Source organism: Topomyia yanbarensis, chromosome 3 (genome assembly GCF_030247195.1).
Source record: "Topomyia yanbarensis strain Yona2022 chromosome 3, ASM3024719v1, whole genome shotgun sequence".
NCBI classification, from domain to species: domain Eukaryota; kingdom Metazoa; phylum Arthropoda; class Insecta; order Diptera; family Culicidae; genus Topomyia; species Topomyia yanbarensis.
Genome location: NC_080672.1, coordinates 153476645 through 153504254, shown reverse-complemented (window position 1 = coordinate 153504254; position 27610 = coordinate 153476645). Strand labels below are relative to the sequence as shown.

Below are 27610 nucleotides of genomic sequence, written 5' to 3'. Positions count from 1 at the left end.
CGGTATTGATGAAGGGTTCTTTCGGCCTATCCATAGCCACACATGCCCGTTCCAACTGTATCGCACCCTGTCGAGGCACCGTATAATCTTGTTAACTTCAATCTCACGCCTGTGACATTAAATGACACATCGCGAATATAAATAACAAGCTTTTCCACCAAAATATGTGACAAGTGTGGAATAAGTTGGAGAGACTCTTCTTTTGGAAAGTCAAGCGGAAAGAATTAACTCCTTCATTTGAACAATTCTACAAACGTCTTTTATTTTTTATGTCACGTTTGAAGAACTTTAAGCAACGTATTACTAGATTTTCATTAGAAAAAAAATTCTCAACAATATCTAAACTTAATTTATTTTTTAATTTCCCCGCATTTCCTCAATAATTCATTACTTCCCGTTATATTGATCGGATTAACCCCCTACTGCCCAAATTTTTGTTTCACTTCAAAAAACTTGAGCAGTAATTTTTTATGATGAGAAAACCGAAAAACACATAGCCGGTTTACGAAAGCTAGGGTTTTTCTGTTAAACCTCAAAACATGCAACACGCCAAAAGGCAGGGTTGGACATCTGGACCAACAAAATTTAAAAATATCTGTTTCTCGCCCAAACGTTCGAGATGATTTTTTCTGGGATTAACATCGCGGAAACATGCCTAGCTTGTGTGCAAACACACCGATTTCCAGTATATTTTCTAGGCGATCCTATTGGATTGAGGTAGATGCCAAATTCATCTTATCTGGTATTTGACAAACAGAATATGCTCGCTTCGAAATGGAAAGATAATGATCAGTCATGAATATTAATCAACAATTGTTGTCTCGTTTAACCAGATTCTAGAATTCCTTCAGTTAGTCTTAGATGTGTCCACAAAATACATAGATGAGAACAAATGTAACTGCATTGCTCATTGATCGTCGCGTTGATTTAATTTCAGGTGGCGCATGACAGTAATTCATGTTTCCTCTACAATGTTCTATAGAATCGGTCAAAGGTTGTCCCAAAAATCACGAATGCACCAGGAAGAGAATCTAGAGAATAAGAATAACTATGAAGTTTGACATGGCGCTCGGTGTTATGTAGATGTCCTTTACAATGTCTTCTGTAACCGCATCTAAAAGCAAAACATTCATTCCGTTTTGGAACTTGACCTTCAGTTTCAACAGACTTTGCAACCGATTCTTTGTGTTCAGGACAATTACACAGCTAGTGCTACGATGCTACTAATGACTACAAATCCTTCCTAGATAAGTTCCATACACATGCGACGAATGGTTTATGAGACCATCACCTTACCCTCTGAACCGCTAAACCAGGGATCATTTCTAGGTCTCCAAACTAGCTAATATGTCTCCAAATTAATTCAGAAGGTTGACATTTATGATTTTTATGTATACTCAGGTTATGCTAAGGCGCACTTCGAGCTAGAAATTGTATGAGCATTTGATATGACTGACATGGCCCTCTGGCAGACCTCACGGGATTTCTTTGTATCATTAGAACCGGTTTTCTGACCTGACCAACAAGTATAGTTAATAAATCTTGAATAATTTCCCAATCATTTGCAAGTGCTTTAGTCGAAATCGGCAGAAAATTAAAAAAAACTGGAGCCTAACAAACATTTTAATTTTAAAGTGATAAGTACTTCGAAAACGCATTTTTTTCGCCCAGCTGCCCAACACCGCCTTTGGTGGGATAAGTTCTTTAGCTCATAAGTATAACTTCAAGTTAGTACACGACCAAATTTCAATTCGACGGTAAAGTACTACTGCAATGTAACTTATTAATACAATTTATTTTTTTTTAAACTTGAGATGTGTGATAATTTTCCAATTGAATTGCACTACCTCACGTAAAATACTTTTTTTCTCGTTTCCCTCAAATTTCCAACTTTCAACTCAAATATCATTTTATATAATGATTTCAACAAGCAGATAATGTATTTGTATGATAAGTGGGAACGTTTTGAAAAAGTTTTAGATGGGTTGACAGCACAAAATCGTGCATTGTCCATTTTACTGCGACTCTTCTGAACCTCGCCAAAAGAGAGCTTGGGCAGCAGAGGGTTCTTACAATTTTTTTTCTTGTGGCGAATGACCCACAGAGGTTAAAGCCACAAATAAACAACAACAACAGAAACATTTTTTCTTCGCGCGTGATTGTATAAAGTTTTAAAGTATGTTTAAAACGAAATATTCATTTTTAATGCCTTTCAAAAGGATTCGCTTAAACTTTGAAAGCTCTTTCCGAGGCCTGGAGAACCGAATCTCATTTACCAATCGACTCAGCTCGACAAATTGTGACAATGTCTGTATGTGTGTGTCTGTATGGATGCACACTAATGCCATGTAATTTGCTCAGCATTGGCTGAACCGATCTCTGAACCGTTCTCTACGAACCTAATTTTAAATGAAAGGCTTAACGTGACTATTAGACGCTATCATTTTTGTTTTGACGTAGGACTACGTCTTTGTTTTCGATATGGGGGTGCACTTTGCAAATTCTGCAAAATGGTATGTAACGAAAAGTGGTCCAATTTTAAACGCATATAATTCAGCCAACTCACGATAAATTTTCAATTTTGAATTTTTTAAATCGATTTTTTTCAGTGTAGGAGTCAATGAAGAATTTTTTCAATATTTTTATTCAAAAATTTGAAATTTTGTGAAAATCACTCCTACAACATTTTTTGTAGGATTTGTCATTTTTAGACTATAGCCATTTGAAAAAATTGGTAAAAAAAAGTTTGGCCCTTTTCAAAAGACAGTCTAGATCATTTTTGGAAAAAACAAAGTATGCAAATTGGCTTTTTGTGACAAAGATTCTGATGTACAGAAAGTTTCACTAAAATATGAGAGGGTGCTGCCAACATTTGTTCGAGTTGGCGCGAAATTCGTCAATATGCTCTTTCTTTTGGTATTGTGTTTTTGCTGATTAATCCCCCTACGAGTAAGATATTTACATAAATTTTCTTGGAAGTGACTATATTAAAATGATATTCTCAGCAAATTTGTAGCTCTTACTATTGCGAATAACTTTACTAAAGGCATCAAATATCTATTTTTAATACTTTAAAAGTTATGCCTTATTGTTTGTGGATTACCCTTTGTTGCCTTTGTATTATTCAATAGAGCAATAATCCATTAAAATAAGCTAAATATTATTTCAATAAAACGAATTTCGTATTTCATTCTATCTACAACCGCTAGAAATAACCACCGAACAATTCCAAGTCGTCGAGATAGAACTTCATCACTTATCGGTGCAAAAAATTTCGTTTGCGCGAACCTTCTGACTGCGAATTTTCTTACTTATAACCAACGAATCGGTCTGAAACATATCTCGAAAAATGAAAAGCGATATAAATAACTCCAAGAAACGGCGTACAAACCACTTTTTTAAAGACATGAAGGCTCCATGTGTACAGGATATCAAAATATTTTAGGCTGTTACTTTTAAAATAAAATATTATGATTTTACTGTTTATGATAAATCTCATCTACTGTTTATAAATAAAATTTAGATTCCATCCAAAGTTTGAGTTTGTGAAGCTCACAATAGAAGGTTATTTTTGAAAAAAATAGATTAAGGAACATTTCGTAAACATCATTTTACAACTCGATATACTCCCTACACATAGTATCCATGCCAGGAATAAAGTTGTTTTAAATGATAGTTTCAACAAATTCGCTAAAGACACGAACTTGGCTGTTATTTTTTGAAAAATTAATTCTCCATTATTTGAAAACTTCGAAGATGATTTCGGAATTATGCCATTTGGACAATAAGTTCGATAGTTATCAGACTACATCAAGGGAGTGGAAGAATACTTTAACAGCTTCAGTTTATTATAAAAAAAGAAAAAAATATGTTCCGATTTAGTCATTGTCCCCATTTCGTCAGCCTAAAACACACCATGAGGCTGATAAAACGGGTCTTTAATGTATTTAATATTTACTGTGTCCCATATTAATAGGTGCATACCGTTTATTGAGGATATTTTTTTTCTATTGCATCAAACTACACCCATTTTTGGTAGTTTTCAAGGGGTTCTTTTATCGACTTCTTCCAAAATTTGGCGAACCTATTCCCATTAGTGCGATAGTTTATGTTCAAGGGTATCCTAAATTAATTGGTATGTTAAAGGGTTTTTTTTATTATTCGATACGGCTCAATGCATTAGCATAACTGAGTCGTGGGTCTTTTTTATTTTTTACAAAGTGTAAAAAATGAAAATTTGGCTGTGTCTGGAGGGTCATTCAGTTCGCTTTCTCTCGCGTTTTCGTTCACGTCCATGTCGTCGTCGGTACTGGATTCATGTTGCTCATGGTCGGATTTTCTTATTTGTTTTTTGTCCTTACGGGTCGCTGTTGTAAATCTGTCTTCATCGGCATCTGATTCATTTTTAGTGATGTTGTTGGTTTGAAAGCATTTGGTGTAGTTAATTGTATTTGTCATATATACACAAACAGGCAATCCAAAGCCCCAATGATGTCTTAATGCTAAACTTATTGCTAATAGTTAAATCGTTAAAAACTTTGATAAAAAATAATAACAATATAGTGAAAAAAACAATGAAGGAATCAGCCGAAATTAACGGGTCCGTTGAAGGTTCTGAAAAATCGTAGACATAGAGTTGGACGAGACAAATTAAAGTCGAAAGCTGAAGCAACTCGGTTGAAGATCCTTTGTAGGCCAGTAATGGCCCCGTGGATGCTATAATTAGTGCGTCGAAATGGCAATCGGAGCATGAGGTTGTTACGCGTTCATCGAGGTGCGACATTTATGTTAATTTGCTCTAAGATGGCTGGGCAATCCATGTGACCTCGCAAAGTATCAGCAACGAACAAAGCCCTTGCAGGGGTTCCAAACTAATCAGCTGATACCGGATTTCGTAACTTAGCAGACGAACGGGATCTCTCCACGGCAACATATGAAGCGCAAAACAACTCTCAATTCTCAATTCTCTCAACAGCGTTGTTATAGTTTGGGCTCCAAACTTCGCAGCAGTACTCCAGAATTGACCGCGACAAAGAGCAGTACAGCGTTTTGAGACAATAAATGTCTGTAAAATATTTCGCTATCCTGAAGATGCATCTCAGCATTCGAGATGCTTTGCTAACTGTATAAGTGACGTGCTGTTTAAACGTCAGTTGCGAGTCTAGTAACACTCCTAGATCCTTCACCTGACTAACGCGTTCAATTTCATTATACAGTAATAGGTAGTTAAAACAAACCGGTTCAGCGAAGGTTTCAAACAGTCGTTGGAGTAATCTACAATCTTCAGTAGAGCGGATGAGAAGAAACATCTTGAGATCATCTGCGAATGACAGTCGTGGAATCTTCAGAACTAGATAAACGTCGTTGAAGTAAAGCAGAAACATCAGCGGTCCCAAGTGACTTTCCTGGGGTACTCCTGACGTAAAAGTAAATGTGGGTGCATGACAATCTCCAATGACAACCACTATTTCTCGACCTGAAAGGTAGGATCGAAACAACTGCAACATACTACCGTTAATTCCAAATCTCTCCATTTTAGCGATTGTTATGTCATGGTTCACTTTGTCAAAAGCGGCAGATAGGTCTGTGTAGATAACATCGGTTTGAGCGCGACGTTCCATACTCTCTGTTATGTAGGATGTTAGGCAAAGCAGGTTAGTCGTTGTCAAACGCCCAGACGTAAAGCCATGTTGATCGTCACTTAGATACTGCTTGCAGTGAGCCTGAAGAGGTACCATAATCACCAGCTCGAACAACTTTGAGACAGCACTCAATGAAGTAATTCCCAGGTAATTATTGATGTCTCGCTTATTACCTTTTTTATGGACTGGGAACATGTTCGCGGACTTCCAACAGGATGGAAAAATGCCTCTGGCAATAGATGCTCTAAAGATCTAATCGTTGTAATTTCGCTTTTCGTAACGGTAGTTGGTTTAGTGGTACTGAGCCCGATCGTTGAGTTAGTGTTTGTTGATGCACAGTCCGCAGTTGTTGGTTTAACAAACGGTTATGGTTTAACATACGACGACTATGTACCGGTATTGGTCGTAGCAGATGAACTTTCTTTAGCAGCCTCCGAGCAAGGTTTTCCGTGGTGTAGCGGTTGATCACAGAGCTGGCACGTAGGAATCTGCCCTGGGTGCGTGACCAGTGTTCGTTGAGAATATGTAACACCTTGAGGTGATCTGGTGGTGAGTGTCAAGTAAAAGGAAATAGGTTTTGTCGGACGCATTCTCACCACATGAACGCCGTTGCGAAGTCCTGTGAAGAAGTTCCTCCAAGTATCTTCCGAAATGGTTTCCACTTCACCGTATTTTGGTATGTGTTTTTGATAGCGGTAGGATTAATACGCGGTGCCAAGTCATGCAGCTTAACTTCAATAATGTCACGGTCTACGTATGTTGGGATGCTGTATGAAATGTTATTACATTCGATAACGTTCTTCAAGTTGTTCTGCGTAGCAAATGATTCTGCTTGTTTAAATTATCATCACAGGTCGAACTCAATCGAACACGCTTTCCCTCTCGCTTTGTAGGTAATAGTGGGGACGAACAAAATAAAAAGAAAAGGCATATCATATCCATTGAATTCTCCAAAGATACCTAAAACTAGCCGTTTTGGCGTTAGGGTAAACAGGTTTAATACGCCCCCCTTAAGCAAAAATACCTATATTTCACCATTCGACACTATGAATAACTACTCTAATTTATTGTTATATTAGTTAATACGTACCCGTTTCATTTTTTATTGAAAACATCCTGATACTATTAAACATTTTTCAAAGATGCCTAAATTCTAGTTTTTTCTTTCACCCAGGGCAAAATGCCCCCGGTGAAAGTGTAATATGTCCCACAACAAGAGGACGGTATGCCCCACAGCAATCGGTGAGTATGCCCCACAACAATGGGTGGGGCGTTTTGGCCGGTGATGAGCTGTTGTGAATAAATGAATAATTCTACACACACATAGTTGTAATGCTCTTGGAAAAAGTGAGAGCTTACATTAAAGTAGCTGTTTTGAAACTTTTGTGTATATTGTTGTATTACAACATATTAAAAATACCAAACTAACTTAGTACGTTGATTTCATGAAACGAAACTGTTATCAGTCATTTTTACTTTTTAGATAATTCAGGAATCCTGGGAACCGAAGAGGGACATTTTGCCCCGGTGGGGCGAATTATACCCTTTTACCCTAATAATAGATTGCATGTTTTTGGTCTTATTTCTGGTTATGGTAAAAATCTTTCGTACGTATTAAATGTTAAATATATTTTTTGATAATAGTCCGATTTTAACAATCTATAGCTCGTTCGAAAAGCATTCGTATAAGCTAAAGATATATAAAGTATATTTCAAAAAACTGCAAAAAACGCCATTTTTGCACATTCAAAAATTCATATCTTGGAAACTAAACATCAGAATCAATAACGATATAATAGCGTTATGTCTGGGTGATAAACCTTTTATTTAAAATTGGTTTGGATAAGATCGGTTCATTGCCATTGCATTGCTGCGAAACCCGAATGAGAGTTTGTCCTTTACATACACACAGACATTGTCCCAAATATTCGAGCTGAGTCGATTGGTATATACACTACAAGTCAAAAATTTAAGTTCACTCTACAATGTTAATGTAATATTCAAAAAAGCTATGGTTTTCTTAATTTATTGTTATTAATTATTAATTTTCTACTAAAAATAGGATACCATACGCAGACTACTAACAACTTCATCCTATATCCCAATAAACATATTCAGGTATCATATCTGATCAAACTAAGAAATATACTTATTCATTGCGCCAGGTTTCCTATTCACGCGTCGTTCCAACTCACAAATACCCGCTTTATTCCACGATGTCGAGGAAAATGCTATTAAATTAAGTTTCGATACTCCTTATCGGTATACAAACATCTTTTTTCCAAAGCCCATATTCAGTCACGGTTGATACAGAGCACAAATTGAAGCTATTAAATTATGCCGACCATGTATGATGTTGGGTCGGTATGCTAGTGTTTTTCTAGCTCCATCACTGCGGTCTAAGTTTCTAGCGTGCCTTTTTTCGCTCGACGCTAAACGTACCGATCCCAATCATAGATAACGCTGCAGTTACACATTTTAAATATTTTTAGTTCATCCACCAATTTTACTCGAAGCATTTTCAATAGGCTACACTTGCATACGTGAAATGCTCCGTTTGATGTAGGGATGCTCATTTCAAAGTCGACAGTCACTTCTCCTACGACTGAATGCTTCTATGTTCAATGCTCATTCAAAGATAACGGTTGGCTAACATCTCGGATTTACTTATGTACAAGTAAGCGTACATGATACCAACACCCACTTGTCGATTCTCTTGTTGCCTTTAACATGGAATCTTTTTTTGAATTACGCGCAAAGGTTCCGTATGATTTGGGCCGTTTATGTGATAATAATCCCTCCTTGAAGGCAATTTTCTTTCGCTTTCCTATTGATTTGATTTAATTATCGAGATTCCTCGCACTGCTGTTTTGCCATGCTGAATTGGACTTTTTCTCTGATTCCCGCTACTGTTCCATGTAGTCTGTGTTATCAAAAACGTCACGATACATCGTGTTCTAAATGTAATCAATCGACATAATAACCGAAAAGAGAGTTATAAGCGTTATAAGAAATGTGTCGCGATGTGTAATTCGGTTTTGTTTATAATTCATTTATTAGGGGAGAGAGGGTAACAATGAAACACATTTTTTCTACAATTTAATTTTGATGATAATACATGTTATTTGTGTAATCAAAAGTGATACATAGTGCCACTATGTTGTTAACTAATACATATATTTTTTCCAGCTGGTAAAATTCACGGGAAATAACATTTTTTGGATAATAAACAGTTGGTGGTAAAATGTATCACTGTGCCCCATGGGTAGGAACTATGAAACTCGATGTCATCTATAGTGAAATATTCTACTTATAAATTTTATTCTTTTGTTTTGACGAAGAATGATCCTAACGCTTTGAATTAAAGTTATATTGAGGCGAAAATCGTTTGTTTACGAAAGAATCCACTATATCATCGCGTAACATCGAACCACCATATATGCATATTAGCTGCAATCCTGAAATAAGAGACAATTTCTACAAAATTTGGCCAAATTTACTAATTTTGCACTATATGAGTAGTATTTAGTGTGGAAAATCGGAACCCATTGACATTTTGAGACAGACCACAAAAACAAACAAAAATCACTGTTCCCCATACGCCATCGTTTCACAGTTACCCAATGGGTCTATTCATGAAAATTGTGAAATCACACAGAACCATGAGTAGTTACCAAAAAACTTTGTTCGCGGCAAATGTTGAGCATAAAATTTGCTATAAATAGCAATAGACTAAACATTTATTCAATGAATGGTAATTCATAAAAATGGAATAATGTTTATCATTGCAAATTTACTCTGGCTATCACAAAACAAACAAATATCCATTAAAAGAGATAGAGTTAGCAGATCTCTTCCAAAATATAGCAACACGTGTAAAGAATTAGAAATTGTGAAATATGAGGGAATTAGACGATTGCGATCATGCATTGTGATTTTATTGCGAATGTTTCATAGTTCCTGCTGATCCACTGTTACCCTCTCTCCCCTACATGGCTCAAAGCGTGAGCTTAACGGAGCGGTGTGCCTTTTGAATATTTACAATAAATAAATAATAAAAATATTTACATGCAAAAAATCATAACACTGAACAAATTTATTCGTAAATCTGCTACAAATAGGTTTCGTACAATCAACTTTCATAAAATAAAGAAATTGTTTGTATAAAATCAGATAAAGTTTTTATTTATATGAGTTGTTCGTGAATTCAAAGTTCGTAATATATGTATACGGATGCTCTTCGCAATTATAAAAAATGGTTTACGTTTACTTTAACAAACAGTTCGTACAATTTACGAAAACGATTCGTTATCGATCCACTATACTACGAGCAACTCGTAATAAATAAACATTAAAAGAGCGCACACTTGCGGATTTCCCCAAAAGCCTGGCCAAAAGTCGAAAATGGTTTTGGTTGACCTGCAAAGGTATACGGTTTTTTGGGCCGCAGATTACGATTTTAATATCAGATTTTCAAAATTCATAATAACGGATGCAAAATAACCGCCATTTTAATCTAAATATAAGTAAATTTTCACGAATGAAGATATAATGGTTCCAGTATATGCCAATAAGGTTTATAATGTATCGAATTTAAAATGGTATACAGGGTGTTTGGTTCATGAGTAAGAATCTCTCGAGGAGTGATTTACTGTCATATTTGGAGAAAAAAAAATCGTTCTACACATACCATCAGATCTCAACCGTTACAGAGTTATTGAACTTTTTGTGTAAAAAAACTTGTTTATCTTAAAACACCTTTAACTCAAAAAGTATACCTCGTATTTTGAATCTTTTAGTGCCATTGAAAATGTGAGAAAATTTTCTATTGAATAATACTCTCATATCTTTCAGATAATTAGTTTTAATTACCTTTTAGTTGTAAAGTATTTAAAAGTTAGTGTTTTTGATGAGGTTTTTGTTATTTTCTCAAAATAATGAATTATGATTATAGCAATATCTTCAATCCAAAAGTTTGGTTTGAGGACGATTCATAATTTGTTCTTAACGTAATATTTCTATCTCTTCTCGTTTCCTTGTAATTTCACTTCTAAACTTTTCCTGTAATTGACTTGCAAGTTCTTAAGAGACTCTAATCTAAAAAATATGCTTTATATCGCTATTACCAGGGCTTCATTGGAAAGCTGAGAAAATTTCCTTTCGATGTATGTACAGACATCTTTTAGTTAAGTGTACTACATAACTTTTTACTAGCAAAATAACTCAAAAATTGCGTTTTTGGAGATTTTTGTAGTTATTGTAATTATTAATCAACTAAATTTATCATCACTATTGTTCATTTGGTACCTCTTAATATTATCCACAACTTGTTATTTGACACTTTATCCCTATCGCTTTTCATTTCGCTGCAATTTAATAGTTAACACAGCATTACCTCATCACAAATGTAGTGGGTTCGAAATCGTTGTTTTTGCATATGAAACGAGAAGATAAAAATGATTTTACTCCGAAACTAAAAGAGATAATTGAATGGAATCAAAGGAATAATTGTAGAATTTCCTGAGGTGCATTAATTCCATGATAATAATGGTGAAGTTTATTATTTACTATTTTAACAAAATAACGAAAATGCTAATAATAACACTAACTTTAAACTAATTAACTTCTAAAAGAATACTAAATTCACTTATCCGAAAGGTATTAATATATTTTTCTCTGCGACATTTTCCTGGCTTTCGAATAAAAATAAGAAAAGGTACAATAAGTGCCATACTTTTTCCATAAGAGAATATGAGATAAAAATATCCATGTTCAATAACCCAAACACATGAAAACAAGACAAGATAAGTGTATCATGTCAAAGAACAAATTATACAACTCTTCAAGACTAACAATTTGAATTATTAAAATAGTGATGTTAACTATTAAAATTTTCGCGAAGTGAACGAAAAATTGATCAAAATTGTAAAATTTTAAATAAATTACTGTGAAAAGATTACTTAACCTCATTAGCTGAAACATTTGAGGACAGTTTTTAATGGAAAATTTTCTCACCTATTCAATGGATCTAAAAGATTTGAAATACAAAGTATAGTTTTTGAGTTAGAGCTATTTTAAGACAACTAAGTTTTTAACACAAAAAGTGCAATATCTTAGTAACGGTTGAGATTTCATGGCATGTGTAGAACGATTTTTTTCTCCAAATATGACAGTCAATCATCCCTCGAGAGGTTCTTAACCATGAACCAAACACCCTGTATAGTTAAATGATAGAATTTGTTGATTTGCACGCATTGAGATGCTTGGGTGTCAAGATGATGTAGCTTTTATAAGAATTGACGTTATTAGTCATTTCAAACTATGTATTTTTAAATAGTATACAACATAGGTACAAAACTTTTAAACTCTCTGTACGATTATTAATTGCTGTCCGATGCACATATTTCTCAAAGAGCCAAAAATAGTACATTTCTAAATTATAGTAAATATTCCGTAAAGTAAAAGTTGACAACAAGTTTGCTTGCAAATTGCTGTTACTAAAAGAGGAATATTACAAAAATACGAAAACAAGTGAAATTGATTCATAGTTTTTTTTTAAATTGTTAGACCGAGGATTTGTCCAAAGTCCGTTATTACGATGAAGCGTCCATTTAAATACATGTGTTATACTTAGTCAGAACTGCTTCCTAGTATAGTTTTGAGCAGCCACGTTTTCTGTAATGATTGCTCCCGATCAGAATGAAATAACTAGATTATAACAGAACACAATTTGTATAACATATTATGTTATAAATTAGGTCTCGTTAGTAGTTAAAATAACAGAAATTTATAACAAGTAACAATGCGAGATATAGTTTTGAAATATTTCTGTTATGTGTTTCTGATCGGGCTGCCATACTACCACTGTCAACCTTCTCACAAACAAATTCGCCAATCTGGAGCTGGAGCTATATTATTACAAATAGAGTATCTTTCGAGGAACACAATTGCCTTCAATCATAGTGAACATACGTGGACAAAAAGAGTATTTCAATAACTTAGCAGAAACGCATGTTAAGACCGTCTGCTACAAAAAGCGTGAAAGTTAAAGACATTTTCTAAAAACATACAAAATAATATATTTTGACATCCATACATATAAATAAAGTACATACCGTCAGCATAAGTTTCCATTTTTCCAAATTAAAAAGCACTTTTATCAAAATCCAGCTACATTCGAATAATTTTGGTATTTCGAGCGCTCGATAAAAACAAATATGGGCAAAACGCGACGGTTTAATTTGTTTTGGTGTGCCAACACCTCAAATATTGGAATCTTAGAGTGTTTCACTTAAAATAGCATACCGGAGCATCATCTGAAGGACAATATATGTACTAGAACCCTAAATACTACCATGCAATTTTCGACTTTTGGCCAGGTATTACTCAGAATTCACAGAACTCACCGAATTAGTTTTATGCGTCGATCTTTTTCTACCCATCACCCCGAAATCTGTTCGTAAATATTACGAAGTTTTACATATATTTTATGAAACAATTTTTACTATTAAGGAAACAGATTCGTCATCAACCCATGAAATTGTTTTGTGCTATTCATGGTATTTGCTAAAGAACCCTCACAACATTTTTGAACAAAAACATTAGTTACTACGAGAGTGCATTTAACTTTCGTAAACATTTGTTGGAAATTTCAGGAACAATAAATACCACAATCATTCTGGTACAGAATAGTGGAGAGCACTTTGAAATGATATCGATTTTGCCAAATCGATCTTTTCAATTAAAACATTGATGATGATGCTGAAAAGATCGGATGAAAAAATAATATGAAAAACTACAAAAACTTTATACCGTAAACTGGGGTGACTTTGATCGTCGGGGTGACTTTGATCACTCAAAACTTTTTTCGTATTTTCTTATCTAACCGGAATAGTCTACCCAATAATTTAAATTTGAAATGAGTTGTACTCTAAACTTAAAAAATACTAATTAGATGCACTTTTTGAGTATATTGTTCAATTTTTGGGTATAGAAACTACAACAAACCAAAATTTTATTTTACCTTATTTTTGCGTTGCTTCGTAAAGTGTCTATTTTTTATACAACAAATAAATCTATAAATCTTAGATTTTAGCAAGAGTAATAAATTCCGAGCGAGTTTTTATTTTTCTTTCAAGTCGGATGTGCAAAATTGATTTTTAAAAGCTTGCTTATTTTAAAATCATTTTTTTAAACTATTTCAAGCTTAAATTAGCAATATTTCTTTTATATTCAATACTCCAACGTGTTAAAATGGATGAAGCTCTATGATAATTGATAAACCACTCAAATAAAACAAATTTAACAGTTAAAATGTTTTCAGATTCTTTTATTCTAGTCGAAATCGAATTATACGAATTTTGTTTACTCAAATTTTACAGTATATGAAAATAATTTGTACAATGTCAATCAACAGCTATTCAACAATGGATATATTTTCAGAATTAGTTTAAACAAACATTTGAATGGAAAACATTGACATCAAGAACTTAATGTGTGTGAACATGCTGGCTATCAATATCACCCCGAAATTTAGAAACGGACTTCGAATTGAAATATTCTTTGCAAAAATAGTAGTAGGCGAACAAAGTCATATAAAACCATCCAATCTTGTTCCTCATACATCAGTACATGGTTTAAAAATACTAAACTTGAAAAAAAATGTGTTGCGTCTAAAAATATATGCTGATTACTTCGAAAATTGATCAATGTTACCCCAGTTTACGGTATATACAGAAACATTTAGTAACAGTATGAAACATTTCGTTTCATTCACGAAAAATAGTTTCGTTATATTTAGGAATTTATTACTTCAGTGCATTGGACACAGAGTATACAGGTTTACTTTATTGGAATTTCAAATCGGTAGACTGAAAAGGAAAAATAAGTTTTTTCACGCCGTTTGGTAGATATTGATGGTAGTGCAACATTAGAGCTCTACCAAAGCCCCGAATACCTGAATTCATGATTTCAATTTTCGTGTAGATGGTAGCGGTCGTTGATGGCCGACTTTCGACAATTTCTCTGTCGAACCTTAAATCAAGTTTTCAGTGTACCATGCTCCCCATGTCTAGATTTTGTTGCGGATATCTTTTATTTTTTCACCGCATTCACTGACAGGAAAGCAAAAACCAACTGGGGGAGGCTGTTGCAGTGAACATTCCATGAACATAAGTGTGCATACTATATGTTCTAGCGAGCTAGGACCAGCCATAGCAGATTGTCGCCGTCATCTGCCACGTGGTGGCAAACGGCGTAGATACTGACAGCGAGCAAAAAAACAATATGCTAAATTAGTTTTTTGGCTGAACGATATTGTTTATAATAATAACGATAATAACTTGAACATTATACCGCATGCCACACTATGAAGTCAACGGAATGGTAGCTACCAAAGCTAATCCAGCCATAGTTCCAGTATGCGTCCTTCGTTAACGTTCGATAGTCGGTCACACTCGCTTGTTTGCTTGATGATGATGAGAACGACGAGTACGATGGCAACGACGACGTCCAGTACCTACTACCAAGTTGACGACGGATATCGAAACAAAGTGTCGCGATGTTATTTTAATAAATTTACTAGATGCAATATGACAGCGGATATAGAGAGGAAGCCTATCCATTTAGCTCGAGATTTCATCGCACATGGTCTTTCACGCTTTTCACGTGTACAGTGCGATACAATGCGGCACACATAAGTCTTTCCATCATCACACACTACTTTATTCAGTATAGTTTTGGGGTCGAGACAAGCATTTATGCAGAAGGCAAGCGGATAGATAATAGCGCATAAACCCTAAAAAGGACAATTTGTAGCCGACGACAGGCGAAAGGATGTGTCACTAATACCGCTCTTTCCGACGTATCTGCAAAGCCAAAACGTATCGCTGCAGGAAGATATACGATTACCCTAAGGATTTCATATTACGTTTGCGCTTTCCAAAAGGGCGGTTATTACAAATTTTGTTTGGGGATGTGATAAATTAAATCGTCGCTGGTTACGTTGCACCAGTGCATCGCGGGTAAGTACACACTGCACTGGAAGCTTGTCTGTTTTGATTTATCTTCAGAATGCGCAAAATAGGTTCACATTTTTTCCTGCTTTGTTTACTGCTATGACAGTACAGAATTGGTGTCAATACATTTAACATATATAACCTGAAAATTTGATATTTTGAAGAGTGTTACGATCCATATATATCAAAAAAGAATTATTAATAAAGTCCAATTATATCTCTTATTAAGTGTATTTATTGGAAAATCGAGAGCTGCCTATAAATGTTTTACACTCGAGGAACTAAAAGTTCATTCTATCACATGCTGAAGTTTTAGAGAAGCCGATTTTTTTTTCAAATAGAGTTGTTCTATCCAGCACACCCTCTGGGTGATTAAATGGCTTTTAAAGCAGGAGCATACGAGATAACTAACTTTACAATTATATAAATACATCATTATCATTTCAAATTTACTTCATAATTTAAACAAGTACATTCAGTTACGGCTGTTAGTACACCTCCTCTGGAGCCGTGAAAAGGTGTATGGGGGTCCGCAAAGATGGATGTCTTTTCCGATTGGGTATTGATATTTAAAGCTTTTTCACAATAAACAAAAATGAATATGTTGATATCAAACAAAATCGATCTTCACAAACAGTATTATATCGAATAAATGAACCAGCCACAAAAATAAAAGCTCCCGTAAAGTGTGAAAATATAATTTCGATTGACTTAAAAAAATCACCTTTAACCTACAGTAATGTACTGTTGAATTGTTACTAAAAGCGAAAACGGATCTTAATCTCAAAGAAGTAGGGTAAGGTGGGGCAAATCCGAACGTATGAGTAAACCAAACCCCCCCCCACTGATATTCGAAAATCAGAAACACTACGCAGACTAATATCTGTGTGGTCGTGTAGAGCGTCTAAAACAACCGTAGAGGTGGCATAGCAGCATTTTATTATTCAACATCGAGATGCTGAAACGACAACAAGTGTGTTTTTACAACTTTGGTTTTATTTTTATGCAAAATTGACTACGGAATACTTCTGATTGTTAAAGTGATCGCATAAAAAGGAAAGTGGATTTAGATTCTTTGATTAAATTCCTGCAAAGTGCCTAGATGAATTTGGTTCAATTTTTGTCATATTTTTTTTAATTGCGTCGTAATGAAAAATCCAACCTCTGAATAGTGGGGTAAATCCGACCGATTTTTTGCTATGAAATTGTTTATTTATCAAATTAAAATATATTTTTATTATTTTTTTTAGTACAATGAATCGTAATTACAAACGAAAGACACAGGAGCCAGATGAATATAGTTTTCGTCGAGCAGTTGCTGCGATCTTTACGTGCTGCTGCTCGTGATTTTGACATTCCGAGAATTTAATTCCATTTTCGTTTTTTAACATTCAATAACATCACATTCATTAATTTATCATTAAAAAACCATTAATTTGGAGTAATATTTGTACTAAATCAACCAAAAACATAGGCGGTCGGGATTACCCCACCATTTTCTAAAATAGCAAAAATTAATTTTTTCGTAAAACTCTTATATCTCAAAAAATTTCTAAGATATGAATAAATGCACAGAAGGTTACGCAGAAGTAATTTAGTATATATAACGACTTGATTCGATGTGTAATGAGAATTTTACAGCCAAAACCATTTACTAGGTTGGAGGTCCCACCTTACCCTAACATATATACAGTTACACCACGTGGGAATCTGTGAATAAATAATGTTTAAAAGTTTAGCTAGGGCAGAAAATTTAATTTCGAAGAACAGCATGCAACACGGAATTGAATATGACAACGTTGAAACCAAGATCCTGAATATATGGAAGACGATAAAATTGAAATGCGCATTAGACCAGAACACATTCAAAGATTTATGTCAAAATACGGAGAAGTGGAATCCGTTACAAAATGCGGAGAAATGGAAACCATAACTTGAGGAAAAAATTTCAATGTCATTTCAACAAATAAGAACTTCAAGCATCTTGGAACCTGTACCGATCAAGACATTGGCGTGAACAATAACGCAAGAGAAGGCTGATGAATTGATTCCCAAGTTGTGTATAACACAGCTAATCCATTAGCAAGAAGAAAACAATTCTCAATACGCAGCAGCAATCTGCATCCACAAGATCCTCCTGTTCGCAGCAATTTTGTGTGGGTGTGGGGGTCCGCAACAACCCAAGGTAAATTCGAAGGAGTCCCTTATACGAAGAAGGTTGGGAACCGCAGGTTTAGAAATCTACAAAGCGCGAAACAATATTTGAAACAGTGTAGCTTTCCGGCCCAGCTTCAGCTGGACACATACGTTTAACAAATTTACCTGATGAATGTGCTTTGCTACTTGCGTTGACTTGAACTGAATAGTTTGAAGGTGACAAAAGATGATCGGTAATAACATTACACAGGTGTAATAATCGTCCACTTTGAGAATCCCGAAGGATATGAAGGTCAGCGGGCTGAATGAATCAGTTTCCGGTATTGCTGTGAACGTGTAAGTAGCTGTTTGTTGAGTAGTGTTACTAGAATCAAATAATTTAATGTAAAAACTTCGTTTCTGGAGCTATTGAAGCTGGTGGTAGCAAAGATGGCTGGGAGGGCTGACTAGTTGAAACAGCTGAATTTAGTTTGTTGTTGTTCGAATCGTTTCTTTATTTTCGTTTATATGACACAGCCCGAAGCGTGAACTTAAGGGGTCCTCTTATATAATTGTGCCAAAAGTACCTAATTTTAGATTGAAGAAGTAAAATAACTTAAACATGTGCGCTATTCTGCCAAGCGTTTATTAAGGTTGGGTAAAATTCGCAAACGAAAAAAGCAGTTTTTTCCACACCGTATGTCAGATCTTCATAAAAATCAATCAGCAGTACTGTAACAACATTCTACATACGCTGATTGATTTTTATGAAGATCTGACATACGGTGTGGAAAAAAACTGCTTTTTTCGTTTGCAAATTTTGCGCATTCTCTGTCCAACCTTAAGGTTTCATCCGTATATGGCACCCCTATCCCGTTTGTATTGAACTGACGTGACCCAACATCTCTGCGGGCACACAAATTATGAGCCCCCTTGACAGTTTTAATTGTTCTGCTAGTTTTTCTACAATCTTGATGTGCACTAGATGGAAACGATACGGAATGACTCGATCTTTAAATGTTTGTCATCGAGCAAAATATTGAACAATAAATGGAAGAAAAGTTATGTTTTCGTCATTTAGATGGATAACAAATACTTTACACCATGATAAATCGATAATAAAACGAATTCGAACATCAAATGGTCGTGTCGTATGGAATGGATTCCATCGATTGTAGACCGACCTTAAAGGGTTACACCACTGTAGAATTAAAAAAAAACTTTTGCCGCAACGCCCCTTATGCATATATCGTGTCTACTGAAAACTTTAACCGAGTTTTTTTCGAAATCACTTTTCTTGAGCTGGCTGGAAATTTTCACAGTATATTCCAAATTGATTTCTCCAGCGACGTACGTAGGATTTAATTTTTGCCTTTCTCAATAGAAAGGTATTGCAGTTGCTCTGAAAACCGACTTTTTAACAAAGACCCGGAGGGCCGAGTTGCATATTCCATTCGATTCAGTACGTCGAGTTTCTCAGAGATGGCTGAACCGATTTTGACTAACTTAGCCTCAAATGAAAGATACAACGTTCCCATCGGCTGCTATTGAATTTCTAATGGATCCGACTTCCGGTTCCAGAATTACAGGGCGATGAGTACGATCACACAGAAAATGTCGATTTTAATAAATTCTGCAATGAATGTATAGAGGTCATTTTTTTTTACAAAATATTGCCACCACTGCTTGGATTTGTAGTACTAGGTCACTAACAGCCATTCTTTGGCCACATTGGCCACCATCATCGGTTCCGGAAGCCCCGGCGGAAGTATCTAAATTCAGAATAACAGTCACATCGGTTTCTCGGAGATGTCTTAACCGATTCACCCAAACTTAGTCTCAAATGAAAGGTGTTTTATCCCCGTAAAAGGGCTATTAAATTTCATCCCGATCCGAACTCCGGTTCCGGAGTTACGGGTTATGGCGTGCGGTCACAAAGCAAATGCCGATTCAAACCGAGACTCCGATGAAAGCAAAAAAGGTAAAAATTTCGCTACAATGTCTCTCAAACAACTTAAATTTGCAGTTCTTTGTCACTGACGGCCAACTTTTGTTGACTACATTGACCACCATAGAAGGTTCCGGAAGTGCCCGGGAAATGCGGCCATCTTTTAAAATTAACAAACTCACATCAGTTTCTCGGAAATGGTTGGGCCGATTTTAACAAACTTAGTCCCAAATGATAGCTATAATACCCCACAGATGCCTATAAAGTTTTGTATGGATCGCTTATATGGTTCCGGAAACATAGACTGAACCGTCCAGTCACATATGAAATTCCCATATAAGCCGGAATTCAATTTTTTAAGGGGGGATCCCATGAAATTTCAGAAATCGAATTTTTTTGATGCCAAACATCTTTAAAATGCATGAAACGTCGAGATTTTATGTTATCTCTTTTCGGGACTTTACCGATTTCGCACCTTTTTGCCTTTCTCCTATAGAAAGGCCATGCAATCACTCTGAAAACCGACTTTTTAACCGAGGCCCGAAGGACTGAGTCTCTTATACCATTCGACTCAGTTTGTAGAGTTCGGAAAATGTCTGTGTGTGCGTATGTGTGTGTTTGTATGTATGTATGTGACCAAAAAAATGCACATCGGTTACTCGGAGATGTCCGAACCGATTTTGTCAAACTTACTCTCAAATGAAAGGTACAACGTTCCCATAGGCTGCTATTGAATTTTATTCAATTCAATTGAAGAGTGCGGTCACGCATGAAATTCCCGTATATATCGGAATCAGCATGTTATCTAAAAGATAGAAAACTTCATAAAATGTGTTCTAAAGTGCTTGAATTTATAGTTTCAGCTCATTGATGCCTAATCAAACCCACATTGAGCACTTTGGACACCTTCAGCGAAACCTGAAGCTTCGGGAAGGTAGCTAAGTTCCTGAATTGAACTCACATCTGCTTCTCAGAAATATCTGACCCAATTTTCTCAAATACAGTCCCAAATGGAAGCTACAGTATCCAAATTGACTGCTCTTAAATTCCTTTGGAGTCGGAGTTCTGGTTCCTGTGTAACGGGTTGAAGTATGCGGTCATATGGGTAATTCCCATATGAACCGGTATAATGATTATGTCTAAAAAATGTAAAACTAATTGAAATGAGTTTTAAATTGCTTCAAATTATTGGTCCAAATCACTAATTGCAAATCAAAGTCTCTTCGACCACATTGAGAACTGTTAAGGATTCCGGAAATGGCCCAGTTCCGGAATTAGAGGCGTGAATTTCTCATATATTACTGACTCGATTCTCAAAATCTTAGTCTCAAATGAATGGTAACGTATTCACATTGATTACTACCGAATTTAATTTGAACGGAGTATTGATTCCGGAGTTATGAGTAAAAGAAACCAATCACACGTGAAATTCCTATATAATCCTTTTTGCCTTTCTCCTATAGAATGGTTATTTGTATTTGTATATGAAACATTCATTTGACATATGTTGTCTTAATGAATAAAAAACTTAAAACTAATTGTCACGAACAACATTAAAAAGGATCAGTAGCCGCTGATGAAAGACTTTGGACGACACATTAAAATCGAAGAGTTCTGCAAATTCGTTGAACCGCGTGCAAGCAAATCGAAGCGGATCATGCTGACCATATTGCGTGTTGCGTAGTTCCAGGAACAGCAGGTTACGGCGACGAAGGGGTCTCTCAGGAGCGTACACATTCAGCTAAGTCAACAAAGCAGTGTGTGTTTGTATGTATGTGACAAACAATGGTTATTCGGATCCGGATCCAACCGATTTATTCAAACTTAATCTCAAATGAAAGGCATGGGTTCTTATTGAATTTACTGGTTGAGAATTGCGATCATACAGTAAATCCCCATAGAAACTTATAACACCATGATATCTAGATGATGCGAAACTTATTAAAATGGGTGTTAAATTACTTAGGTTCGCTTTGATCATATTTGCCACCTAGACCGGTTTTGATTCCCGGGAGAACTTGCCAATTTTCAGAGTAAATTTTACACTTATTCCTCAGAAAATTCTTGGCTAATTTTGACCGTCTTCCAAATTGGAAATGATTGATGTAATGCTTAAATTGGCTACTATTAAATTTCATTCCGATCTAACTTTCTGTTCCGGAGTTACAGGTTGGTTAGTGCGGTCACATAGGAATTTCCCATATACCTGTACCATCATCGGTTATAACCACAACATGTGATTATTGCAACCACGTCAAATAAAGTATTTTTGACCGAAGTTCTTACAACCTTGCCCACACCGTCTCTCAAATGATTTGGGTTGTTTTGGCTTCGATTTACTAGAGGCTACGCGAAAGTATCTTGATTACACAGTATGTCCGTTGTGCTGGTATTATACTTATTGAGCTGAATCCTGATGCACCCTAAATATGTAGTTAATATTATCATTCATGAATAATTGCACAACTAGCTGTGGCTTGAGTTGGCTCTTTAAACACGTCAAACCTAAAATGCTCTGAGAATATCTTCAGATTCCGTAGTTTCTGCACCCAGCATACTTTAAAATTTTCACCGAATCCAATGACCGACAATTTTGCACACATTGAATACATCTGATCAAATTTTATATATCGAGATATTTAATTTAGAAACACTCACTAATGTGCAAGAAATCATGAAACAATTTTGAACAACTCCAGTTTTGAGAACTTCCATTGGAATAATACATTCCGATTTTTGAAACATTTTGTTCGTTTTTGTTTTCGTACGATTTAAGTGCGGTATCATTTCAAAGCGTATGTGGAAACCACGTGATGTATTTGGTTATACGCAAAAATTACTTTACTCTCTCCACTCTCGGCAACACAGGGAAATTTTATGACTTCAAATTCACCATTTTCGCCTTTCTCATACAGAAAGGTTATGCAATCACTCTCAAAATTGTCAACCCAAACCTGGCGATTTTTTTCGTCTGGGGTTTCTGGATTTTAACAGGGGCGTAGTTAGGGATGTAGGGACAGGGGTTACAAACTGATCACCCCCCCCCCCCCTTCCGTTATCACCAGGCGACCTTCACAGATCACCCCTCATTACACCCCTCTTCAGGGATCACAAGAGATTCCTGATACACCCCTCTTAGACCATCACCCCACCCATCCCTAATATCCCCCCTCTCTCTACCCAATCATCTGTATACCACCAGGCATACCAAAATATCAGGCTCGGTTGTAGGTTATTCGCCCTCTTCTCATACCCACCCAGCATGCCAAAATAAGTTTGCAGGAAGACAACTAATCCTGATTAAGCTCATTAACGATTACATTATTTTATTTCAAGTGTTTCACCGTCGACACGTAGTTCATCAAGTTCGTAGCTGGCGAGCCATTGTGTATACGTACAAGGTGTACTGAGTAGGGTAAATTGCATATTTTCACCCTATTAAAGAGGGTAGCTCACTAATTCGTGAATTACTCGGTCTGTAATCGATGGAATGCGTATAAATTTGCATCAAAAGCTTTACTTCGTTGTTAATAACCAATCTAATAACACAAAACCCCTGAAAATAATGAAATCCTCGTATTTGGGCGCAATGAAAACTCGAATCGAGTATCCCAATTGTCGTCCTGCCTTTTGAGCTAATGCGTTGAACAAAGATGGCAGACGCCGCTCTAACCAACGGCTTCAAATAGGTAGGGTGATACAAGAAACATGGCGAAAACAGACTCATTACCTAATGTAATAGACATTTCCAACATTACATTGAACATAACTAACCATGAATCATAGTTTGGAGAAATGAGAAAGGCACAATTGCACCACTAGTTTTTTCAATTTAATATTACCGTGGCTGTTTTTTCTTTTACAAAATTTTAGAACTCGAATAATGTTTTGCCTTTCTCATATAAAGAAAGGCTATGCAATCACTGTAAAAATCGACTTTTTAACCGAGGCCCGGAGGGCCGAGTATCATACACCATTCGATTCAGTTCGTCGAGATCGGCAAATGTCTGTGTGTGTGTATGTATGTGTGTGTGTGTATGTGTGTGTGTGTCATTTAAACTCACACAATTTTCTCAGAGATGGCTGGACCGATTTTCGCAAACTTAGTTTCATCTGAAAGGTATAACGCTCCCATAAGCTGCTATTGAATTTTTAGTTGATCCGACTTCCGGTTCCGGAGTTACGGGTTGAAGAGTGCGGTCACACAGCAAATTCCCATATAAACTGGTACCACCATAATGTTCAAATGATGTAAAACATATTAAAATTGATGTAACATTACTCTAGTTTGCGGGTCTGGATCACTAATGATCAATCAAAGCAGCTTTGACCACATTGGCCACCTATGACGGTTCATGACGCCCTCGGGGAACCCGCCAAGTTCCTAAGCTAATATCACACCCATTCCACAATGAATTCTCTACCGATTTTTACGAACTTAATTTCAAATGAAAGATACAGTAATGCCATTGACTGCTGCTGAATTTCATTCGGTTCTGACTCTTGCTTCCGGAGTTACAGGGGTGTTAGTAAGGATACACTGGAATTTCCCATATAAATCGGTACAATCGTAATACCTCAGAGGCTAAAAACTATTGAAATAGTCACCAAATTACTTCTAATCGTAGATCTAGATCACTGATTGCCAATCAAACATTCTTTGAATATATTGGCCACTATCGACGATTCCGGAAGTCCGGAATTCCGGGCATATTCCACAATTAAAGTCACATCGGTTCTTCGGTGATGACTGAACCGATTTCCTCAAACCAAGTCTCAAATGGAAGGCAAAATATGCAGTTGAGTATTGCGTAGCCGCCCCTTCCCCCCCTCCCCACCTTGCCCTTACACCTCCCTCCTTCATCACTCCCCTCTTCTTGGACCACCCTCACGCCCGCATTTCCTTCATCCACCCCGTATACCGAAATAAGATGAAGGATTTCTGACGCATCCTCCACTCCCACTCTACTAACCCCCTATTTCCTCCACTTTCAAACCCATTCCACCAACATTTCAAAATATAATCACATGCAGATAACATTGAACTCATGCTTATTAAGCTAATTAAATATTATTCTTTTGCCTTTCTTATATAGAAAGGTTATGCAATTGCTCCAAAAACCGACTTTCTAACCGAGGCCCGGAGGGCCGAGTCTCATATAACATTTGACTCAGTTCGCCGAGATCGCAAAATATCTGTGTGTATGTATGTGTGTATGTATGTATGTGTGTATGTATGTGTGTGTATGTGCGGATTTGTTAACAAAATGTCCACATCGGTTACTCGGAGATGGCTGAACCGATTTTTACAAACTAAGATTCAAATGAAAGGTATAATATTCCCATAGGTTGCTATTGATTTTCATTTTCAACCGACATCTTGTTCCGAATTACGAGTTGAAGAGTATGGTTACAAAACAAAATTTGTTGATTTTTCCAAATCAGTTTCTCGGAATTTTCTTAACCGATTTTGACAAACTTAATTTTAAATGAAAGGTCCATCAGCTGCTGTTGAATTTTGTGTGGATCCGAGTTCTGGTTCCTGAATTACAGGGTGATACGTACGATCACGCAGCAAATCCCGATTCTAACGAATTCTGCGATGAATGTAAAAAGGTGATTTTTTTTTCCTAAATGTAAACACAACTGTTGAATTTGTAGATCTAGGTCCCCAACAGTCATTCAAAGTCTCTTTCGCCACACTGGCCACCATCGACGGATCCGGAAGCATCCAAAGTCAGAATAACGGTTATATTGGTTTCTCGAAAATGGCTAGATTTGCTCAACTTAGTCTCAAATGAAAGGTGTTGCGTCCCCAGAAACTGATATTAAATTCCATCTCCATCCGACTTCCAGCACCGGAGTTACGGGATGTGGAGGTCGATCACATAGAAAACTCCGATTCAAACCGATACCGCGATGAATGCAAAAAGGTGCTCTTATATATACTTACCAAGTGTAATAAGAATGAAAGACATTTCCATAAAGTTATATTGTACGAACCAGCTATTAAATCATAGTTTGGAGAAATGAGAAAGGCACAATTGCACCTCTAGGTGGATTAAAACAGGTTTTTTTTTCTTGTATATGGTTGTCATGTCATGTATAATAAAAATGTAATAATGCCTAAGCTCGATCCTCATTAGCAGAAGACAAAAGTAAAGCCCGTACGATATTAAGCCTGTTCTAATGACCCTGCCACTTCTAGTTTTCCGATCTGTTTACTACACATCCTGGCTCTCACTTGAGTACTATGGCTCTAATTTTCATAACTTTCCCTACTCAGTAATCTCTAGCTAATTGAATGTCATTAAAATGTAAAAAATATTATAAAGACTTTCGTATATAGCAGCGAACAATGAATGAAGCCATTGCGTAATAAGCCAACGAAAGTCGTTTCGTGGTTTTCACGAAAAACTCATAATAAAAAATAAAAGTGTTTCAATAGAATAACGAATGATTCATCATATGTACATAAAATTCGCATATTTTCTGAAAATTGTCTGTACGAAACTAACTCGTAGCGATTTACGAATATTCGATCAGTGCAAGTATATGAAAAGAAGCTACTATAGTTCGTATCCATAAAATTGAAAACTACAGAGGAATCTCGTAACTCAACTTTCTGGCTAAAGTTCTGGAAAAGTGTATCTACAATGCGATGTACGCTGCATCTTCCAACATAATTAAGCACGGATTTGAAAAAAAAAAAAAAAACGTTCCGCCATTTAAAGCTTGATGACGTACACAAGTTTGTTAGTCGCAGCTGTCGAAAAGCATCATCAAGTGGACAAAATATATTTGTTCTCGCGAAAGCGTTCGACAAGGTACACCACAACATTGCTGTTTTGAAACTGCAATGACTAAAATTTCCTGGACTGGTAACCAGATGGCTGCATTCTTATCATTCAAAACGACTCGCTTTCATTACAATTGGCACCACACGATCAGGCGTATTTGAAGCGCCAACTGGTGTGTCTCAAAGAAATCACCTAGGACCATTGATCTTTCTCTTAGTCGTCAACAATCTCTGCCCACACATCAGAAAACTACTCTACGCTAATAATCTTACCCATTTCGTAAATTGCCTCAAGACTCGACTTCGCTGTGCTCCAAGTTGATATAGAGGAATGGTGCTTGCTGAACGGCAATTCGGCGAATATACCCTTCGTTGCCTTTCTCATTTCTCTAAACTATGGCACGGAGGGTTTATGTACAACATAATTGTGGAAATGTTCATTACATTCTTAGTACACTTTGCACTTATACAAAATGGCTTGCCAGCCACGAACTTGATGAGCTACGTGTCGACGGTGAAACACTTGAAACAAAAAAAAATATCATGCTTCATTAGCCTAATCAGTATTAGATCAATGTTATCTGCTTGCTAACTCATTTTGTCATGCGGGGATGGGTGTGTGAGGAGGGCGAAAGTCCCATGAACGAACGACTCCCCAGCTTAAATTGGTATGCTTTGTGATATAGTGGTGGTTCAAAGATGATGGGGTTGAAGGGGAGGGGTATGAGGACTGGATGGGGTGGTGGTTTGAGAGGTGATTTAAGGAGATTTTTAAGGGAAAGGAGCGAACAGTAGAGGGGGGGTGTAACCCCTCTCCGTAAACCATCAACTACGCCCCTGTTAAAATCCAGAAACCTTATGCGAGTCAAAAAAAATTAGACCAGGATTAGGTTGACGTTCTTCAGAGTGATTGCATAATCTTTCTATATGAGAAAGGCAAAAATGTGCCAAAATCCAAAAAAGTGAATCGTCGTCAAATTTTTTGTCGAGTTTGCATCAAATCTCGACGTTTCATGCACCTTGAAGACATTTAGCATCAAAAATAAAAATTCTATTTTTAATTTTTCCT

At 36.2% G+C, this 27610-nt stretch overlaps 1 protein-coding gene across 3 annotated transcripts in view; it reads left to right on the top strand.

Moving 5' to 3' along the window:
* Positions 1 to 27610, top strand: part of LOC131689180 (LIM/homeobox protein Lhx8-like) — a 426496-nt gene that overhangs the window by 371537 nt on the left and 27349 nt on the right. The window lies entirely within an intron of this gene.